At 41.2% G+C, this 8,753-nt stretch overlaps 1 long non-coding RNA gene across 1 annotated transcript; it reads right to left on the bottom strand.

The window, feature by feature from the left end:
- Positions 1 to 3,328: 3,328 nt before the first annotated feature.
- Positions 3,329 to 5,593, bottom strand: LOC139538357 (uncharacterized). The gene is made up of 2 exons (XR_011667717.1): positions 5,441 to 5,593; positions 3,329 to 3,736 (listed from the first exon to the last, which is right to left on the bottom strand). It is a non-coding gene; the product is annotated as an uncharacterized lncRNA (long non-coding RNA).
- Positions 5,594 to 8,753: the final 3,160 nt, after the last annotated feature.

Below are 8,753 nucleotides of genomic sequence, written 5' to 3'. Positions count from 1 at the left end.
CTACTCCACCACATATATACAGTACAAAATCCATGTGCGCGTGAGTGTATAGTGCGTATGCTATCGTGTGTTTATGCTCCTCTGTTTGTATTGATTCACAGTCCCCGCTGTTCCATAAGGTGTTTAAACATTTTTTTTAATATTATATTTTTTTGTATCTAATTTTTGTGCTTGCATGAGTTACGAGATTTGGAATAGAGTTCCATGTAGTCATGGCTCTATTTAGTACTGTGCGCTTTCCATATTCTGTTCTGGACTTGGGGACTGTGAAGAGACCTCTTGTGACATGTCTTGTGGGGATATGCATGGGTGTCCGAGCTGTGCGCCAGTAGTTCAAACAGACAGCCTGGTGCATTCAACATGTCAATTCCTCTCATAAATACAAGCAGTGATGAAGTCTATCTCTCCTCCATTTTGAACCAGGAGAGATTGACATGCATATTATTAATATTAGCTCTCTGTGTACATCCAAGGGCCAGCCGCGCTGCCCTGTTCTGAACCAGTACTGTGTGCCTCCCATAGTCTGTTCTGGACTTGGGGACTGTGAAGAGACCTCTTGTGGGGTATGCATGGGTGTCAGAACTGTGTGCCAGTAGTTTAGACAGACAGCTTGGTGCATTCAACATGTCAATACCTCTCATAAAAAAGTAGTGATGAAGTCAATCCCTCCTCCACTTTCAGCCAGGAGAGATTAATATTAGCTCCCCGTGTACATCCAAGGGCCAGCCATGCTGCCGTATTCTGATCCAATTGCAATTTACCTAAGTCCTTCTTTGTGGCACCTGACCACACGACTGAACAGTAGTCCAGGTGCGACAAAACTAGGGCCTGTAGGACCTGCCTTGTTGACCGTGCTGTTAAGAAGGTAGAGCAGCGCCTTATCATAGACATACTTCTCCACCTCTTAGCTACTGTAATGCAAATCCATTAAACAATGTATTAACAGAAAGTTTTGCAGTATAAAGTACTTAGGGTAAGTAATCACATTGGCTTGTCCCAGTAGTGATGTGTGAAGTTGTAGTGACATTTTGGGGATTTAGAGCTATATATTATTTTGAATGTTAGAAAATGAAAAAGGTATTTAATATATTGTATAGATCAATAAAAACAAAGGCTATTAAAACACTTTTTTTTTTACTACTATATCTGTCCCTCAGTTTTATTTCCTTGGTGTTACCGCCTTGACAACCACTCATTACAAAGATATACAAGGACCTCGACCATTCCATCCAGTGGAAAACATCAGGGGAGGGGGTCTTTATTAAAGTAAATTGTTAGCTAATCACACTTTTTTTTTTTTATTATGTCATACATTTGAGGATTCCATTGATAATGTGGTGTGTCTAAATCCAGTGTCATTTGGGGTTAGTCAATTTAAAAAGGGAAATAACATTATGAGCTAAATTATTAATCATATCCCTTTAGTCAACTATTTTATGCGTTAATGACCTTAGATTTAAGCATCTGTGGCCTCCATTTAAGAAAATCCTCAATAAAACACAATTCTCATTGGTGTTACGACTCCTACTGGTGGCACAATGTTATCCTAATGGTAAATACATTTCAATAAATACAAATCTAGAAAGAATGTTGTTTTTAATTACGCCATACCCAAATGCCACCGCAATTCAAGAACGACTCTGGTATAAAAATATTGATTTGCTGATGTTGGTAAAGCCGGCTCTCAATACAGGTCATTGGTACTTGGTCTCCTCCTTTTCTCTTGTCCTCCGATGATTTAAAAAAAATGTTATCTTTATTTAACTAGGCAAGTCAGTTAAGAACAAATTCTTATTTTCAATGACGGCAGAACGACAGATTTGATGATGTCGCAGTCTCCATCTTAAACCTCATCTGGAAGAAGTCTGTCGTGTCTGAGTATGTGAAACCTGGGAGAGAGTATTTCAGGTGGGTGGCTTGGCAACTCAAATACAGCAGTGCAACAGGCTAGCTCACGAAACAGATTATTTGTTATTTTACAAACACAGTCAAATACAAAACACGAGAGCATCCTACAAACAGGCTGTGAAGGCCAGAGGGGAAGTCAAAACACAATGGAATACTGAGAAGCACTGTGACCTCTGCCCATGTGTGATGTCAGAGAGATGACCCAGGACAGTGTGTGCTTTGGGATACCTTCAAACAACTAAATAGCAGCTCAAAGGTCTCCATGATCCCCCATAGACAACAAAATATACACGTCAGGGAAATTCTAAATAGGACAACATCATTACTGAGAATTCAGAATCAGAAAACGGATAATACATATAGTAGATTCTAGAATGTTGATACTCAGAATTGAAAGAAACCAGTGAGCTTTAGATCTGGCTGCCTCAGAAGGTTGCACAGAGAACCATTGCGATGGCACTGCCAATCTTCAGTTATCATAGTACTGTACTTGACAGGCACACAGCACCGGTACCATGATAACTGAAAATGGACAGTTCATAGTCTGAGGTCTAACTCTGAGAGGATTGATGAACCCACTGTCCTCCTGATTGAGCCACCTGATGAGACACTACAAGGTATAACATGTCAACACACACACGTAGAAATCTAAATGTAACTGAAAACGGACAGTTCATAGTCGGAGGTCTGACAGAGGAGTGACGCACTCCTCCTGAATGAGCCGCCTCCTGGCTGACTGCTCCTGAATGAGCCGCCTCCTGGCTGACTGCTCCTGAATGAGCCGCCTCCTGGCTGACTGCTCCTGAATGAGCCGCCTCCTGGCTGACTGCTCCTGAATGAGCCGCCTCCTGGCTGACTGCTCCTGAATGAGCCGCCTCCTGGCTGACTGCTCCTGAATGAGCCGCCTCCTGGCTGACTGCTCCTGAATGAGCCGCCTCCTGGCTGACTGCTCCTGAATGAGCCGCCTCCTGGCTGACTGGTATCAGGGGGTACAATGTAAACACATGGAGAAACACACACCAACATTCATATAGTCCTCTCTGTAGCTCAGTTAGACCAGCAGTACGTGAAATGTATGCACGCATTAGATAAAAGCATCTGCTAAATGGCATATATTATTATATATTAAGTACAAATGTAAACACACACCAACTTACAGTATATGTAGAAACACACCAATACTCAAGTAGATATGTTAAACAGAAGGTTACAAGCTATTTACCATTATGGCTTGGTCTTAACTTATTAACATTGGGATATTAATTGGTTAGATTACATTTCAAACTTTTCTCGCGAGATAATTAAATTCAAAATTAAAACAAAATGTGCTTTAAATATTAGTTATTTTTCAATCATTTGTAAAACGGCATTGTTGGTTAAGGGTTGTAAGTAAGCATTTCACTGTAAGGTGAACCTGTTGTTTTCCGTGCATGTGACAAATAACATTTTATTAAAACAATATTTTGAAGTTCGTAGAAGAATCCAAAGTATTCACCCTAAATGTTTTGCACAAATCGACAAACAAATGATTCTACAAAAATGCGAACAAATGTTTATCGGAAATGACAGAAAATATACTTGTTTGCGTTCCACCTTCAAGTTAGTCCCCGTTTTTTTGTTATGCTTTCAGCAGTTTCCGTTATAGGAATTCCTGCTACAGGAGAGAACTTTGGATCGGACGTCCTGCCAAGCCGACTGTGAAAAAAATACAAATAAAGGTACGTGTATGGAGAGAGAGGTGGCCGTGCAGCGCAATACATACATGTTCTTGGCCCAGGGTCATGTACATGAGTGCCAGGCTCTGATTGGTTGAGTCGATACAGCCGACCTGAAAGACAGAGTAAAGTGGTGGGGTGTCAGTGTATCAGAAACAACAGCACAACACACAAATGTCACAAGGGGAGCGACTTGATGTCCTCAAAGTGAAATGTGGCATTGTGGTCAAGCAGATTAGACTGATCATTTAGTGTTATACTGGTATTCAAAATTCAACATTGATATAACCCATCTAGGAATACTTACAATATTAGTGCTAGTGACACAACAAGTATAGCAGCTCTGATATTGAAGTATTTGCAATTTCAAAGGGTTTCCAGACAGACAGGGTTTCAGTATTCAGGTTTTTAGTCTGGAAGACACAGAGGGTGGGTAGTCTGGAAGACACAGAGGGTGGGTAGTCTGGAAGACACAGAGGGTGGGTAGTCTGGAAGACACAGAGGGTGGGTAGTCTGGAAGACACAGAGGGTGGGTAGTCTGGAAGACACAGAGGGTGGGTAGTCTGGAAGACACAGAGGGTAGTCTGGCTGTCTGCATCACATGCCATGTCAGCATGCAGTGTCAGTGACTGTGGCCTTTATGCCTAAAATCTGGTCTTCAGCTTGAATATGATTCAATTACTTAACCACTTTATCTTAGAACTAAGGCAACATTGTCTCACGTCATTCCGTGTTCCATGAGACTACTGGGATTCCAAACTCAGTTTTTTGTCAGAACCAAATATGTAGGAAAGGTCTGTCCTGATGAAAACGTAACAGAAACAGGACATAAGAGCTACATTGAAAATCATATTATAAAAAACACAGTCTAGACCTAGCATTTACAATGGTCATTTTCAAACCGTAACATTGCATAAGGAGATCTTCTCTCACGACAAAGTATCCCTCTCCCACTTCAACCAGTCTACAAACCTCCTGATGGGACACTAAGCAACTGCAGTCACGAGGCTTGTAAACAGATGCTTAGGTTAGAACCTCAAGACTCATCATTGAATCATATCAGGTTTTCCACTAAAGCCATCAACATAGATGAATAACCCTGACATCTGCTTCCATACATGTAAACAAACACTACACAATATCAGTTTTAGAGTGAGGAGGTTTTTGAGGATGCTCATTAAACATGGCCCTGTTCTCAACTGTCATTGGGTGAGGCCTGAGGGGAAATGTCTAGAATCCACAGCTCCAATATGTTTTCAGTTGCAGCCATTCTCGCCTTTCAAATGATCAGACCCTGTGACCTAGACATTACACACTACAATGAGTGAGTGGAAAGAAAGGGGGGGGGAATGTTGTTCTCAATTCAAGCCATTGCCATTATATTTGGCATCTCCTGACCTGGCCGATGTGAAATTGTAAAATTGAATTAGTTCACATTGGAAGCCATTACATTGATAAATAATTTTGCCAAGAAATAAGGATGCCAAGGGAGTGGTATAATCCCCTGCCCAAGAAGCGTAGTTGTCTCTAAACAAGGAATATGAACTTTTTTTTTTTAAGTATTCCACTATGTTGGTCTGTCATCATGCATAGAAAAATCATCAGAAGCGCAAGGAGACATATGACATAAGGTAACATATGGTCAATTACTGGACGTAACAAACTTGCAATCGGTCTTCAACCAGACATACAACAAACATGCAGATACTGTCAAATAATTTCAAACCGAAAAGTTCAAGCTCACATACTTCATATCATATTTAACAATTTGCTAAATCCACTAAATTGAGTCAACTTTCAACAGATAAATAACTCACATAAATAGTCCACCACTACGTACATCAGCTCTCCTCACCGGGCGCTCCTAAATGCAGTGATGGTAACATAGCTCCCGTTTACTACGACCGCTAAGCTAGCTGCCCGCCTGCCGACCTGCTGCCAGTACTACTCATTAGCCACTGAACAAACACACAGAGGCCTCAAAAATAAACCTTATATGCTTCAAATATTAACCATTCCCAGGAGACCCCAGTGACTCCTCTATCGCCTAGTCTTCTCCTTCCCTCCTCTCGGCCAATGAGCAGACTCTCTCCACGGGCCTAGTTTAGTAGAAAAGAGAACAACAATACTGGGCATTCAAAATGATTCATCAAATTCTCCTGGATAACTGGACTCACATGCTCTTATGAAGGGGGTGGCCAGTGGGAGTCAGGAGTAAATTGGTGTCAGACTCAGTAGCTAATTTAATATTTTTTTTATAAAGTGCATTTTGACTCTTAAAAGAGGAGAGTTCTGCATCACATTCACATCGTTATCATATCACCATATAGATGCAGTGAATTAACTTTCAATTCTAATTATAAAAATGCTAAATAGGCATTGGTCTGAAGCGGGGAAAAACGAAGGAAATTCACATGAGCACCACAATGCCTACTACTCCAGCCATGCTCTACCAAGGTTTTCCACCACACAGCTTTCACCTACTACAGTAGCTGTGTTACTTCAAACAATGTGTAGGCAGGTTGTTTAGGATTCAAACCTTCTCAAAACAGCCTAATTCATACTCTTGGAGGAGGTGCTCCCACAATAATGTAATCTTCACACGTACACCACACTAATCCCATTCCACTACCTTTTCAAACTTTTTATTTTTAGAAAACAAGATTTGCTTTTATACTAACAAGACCATCATGCTTGATTGATTGAGCTGTTTTGTATTGTAGTAACGTGGTGCCTGCCTGTATTTCCCTAAACATGTATTTAGAAATTCATGTCATTGATCAAATAAAATAAAAGTATAAATGTTTTTGGGGTCTTTTTTATTTAACTAGGCAAGGGGTCAGTAGGTATCCAACATAACCCTAACTCCATATCCACATACTACCTCAATCCGCCTGACTAACCAGTGTCTGTATGTAGCCCTGCTACTTTTATAGCCTCGCTACTGTATACTGTCTTTTTACTGTTGTTTTATTTCTTTACTTACCTATCGTTCACCTAATAATTTTTTTTTGCACTATTGGTTAGAGTAAGCATTTCACTGTAAGGTCTACACCTGTTGTATTCGGCGCACGTGACAAATAAACTTTGATTTGATGTGGATGGAGTGTGTTGGACACAGTAACTCATACACACCACTTGACCTTTCCAACATGTTGTTGTGTTACAGCCGGAATTTAAAATGGATTCCATTGAAATTGTGTCACTGGCCTATACACTATACTTCATAATGTCAAAGTGGAATTATGTTTACAAATTAATAAAACATTTAAAAGCTGAAAATGTCAAGTCAATAAGTGTTCAACTCCTTTGTTACTGCAAGCCTAAATACACTCAGGAGTAACAATGTGCTTAACAGGCAGACGAAGGCAGTCTTGTCCTGACTGACGGGATCCATTGCCACCTGTCAATATCCGCTGTTCAGATCCAGATGACTGAAAATAGTTGCTCCAGCCAGAGATTCCTTTATGACATTGATGTTCGGTAGAGGAAAGTCATCGCTTCAGCCTGAAATCAGTCCATTTCCAGGTTGAAAAGGTCAGAGCGCAGCCAATGGGATGGTTCTGACATCAAACTGGTCAGTCCAATGAAGAACATAAAGTTCAGGCCAAGGACCACAGCAAATGCAAGGCACGGATCTGGAATAGTCACAGGAAGGGTGATAATCTCATCATGCAGCTTTATCTCCATATCAATCCAGCCCTAGGGATTGGTCGGTTCTCCATCGGCCAAGTACAATGGTCTTTCCTCCCAGGTTCGAAGCTCCTCATGCAGTAATACCATCTTTCTCCAGAGAGGCTCCTGCATCAGGGTGTAAGTTGACCCTGTGTCCATTATGGCTTTCCTTCTCCAGTTCCTAACATTCAAGGGGACCAACAGTTGTTGAGGAATAGGAATAAGACAGCTAGCGGTCTGAAGGCTTCATGGATGGCATTGAGACCGACCCAATTGAATGGAAGCCCCCATGCCTGTCAGTCTTCTGTCCTTTGACCTTTTTCTGTATCCTAACGCTGGCCATAGAGAGGGAGGAACCTGGAGGATGTTGGACCTTACACCTCCAGCACATCACTGGACTCTTGTCTTGGTTCTTGGGCACAAACTGTTGAGACGGTTTAGCCCCAGGAAAGTTGTTGGGATACCGGGATGAGGGAACAAGGTTGAGTTTAGAGGTGGGGCTTCCAGTCCTTCTCAAACTGGGTCCCAAGACACACCAGATCCTCCACATTCTGCACACGTTCGTGAAGTTGGCTGGCAAGGCGGGAAGATTCCTCAATCATAAATCGCATTTCCCCTGTGAGAGAGTTTTTCCATGTCATCCATAACATCTTTCAGGTGAGCACACACTTCTTTCACAAGAGGCCAACGCCTCTGCTTTCTGTTCCCCCTCAAGACAGGTCATGACTAAATGATGGTTAGTTTGAGTGTTTTGAAATTTAGCATTTTCCCTTGAACATCCTGTTTAGGAGAGTCTTGCTAATTATTCTGTCTCTGAACATTTTGTTAACCTCAGCCACACATCTTTCTGATGGGCCTCCACACTTCCATTAAGTTTTGCGAATGCCATTCTTCTGCATTGTAAAACTATACTGAACAAAAATATAAACACAACATGTAAGTCCCATGTTTCATGAGTTGAAATAAAAGATCACAGAAATGTCCATATGCATAAAAAAAGCTTATTTCTCTCAGATTTTGTGCATATATATATCCCTTTAAAAAAAATATATATATCCCTGTTATTGAGCATTTGTCCTTTACTAAGATAATCCATCCACCTGACAGGTGTGGAATATCAAAAAGCTGATTAAACAGCATGAGCATTACACAGGTGCACCTTGTGCTGGGGGACAATAACATGCCACTCAAATGTGCAGTTTTGTTACACAACACAATGCCACAGATGTCTCAAGTTAAGGGAGTGTGCAATTGGCATGCTGATTGCAGGAATGTCTACCAGAACTGTCTGGTGGTAATGGGGCTACATTATCAAACCTGTCAGTGGTCATACCTTCCTGTGTGGTTTCCTGTATACAACAAGAGTTCCCTGATCCTGGTGCAAATACACAGGATTTCCCACTCCTCATATTGACTGATAAATTTAATAATAAAAAAAGACAATACAAGTAAAAG

Source organism: Salvelinus alpinus, chromosome 1, assembly GCF_045679555.1.
Source record: "Salvelinus alpinus chromosome 1, SLU_Salpinus.1, whole genome shotgun sequence".
Classification (NCBI taxonomy): Eukaryota; Metazoa; Chordata; class Actinopteri; order Salmoniformes; family Salmonidae; genus Salvelinus; species Salvelinus alpinus.
This window is presented reverse-complemented; position numbering and strand designations above follow the sequence as displayed.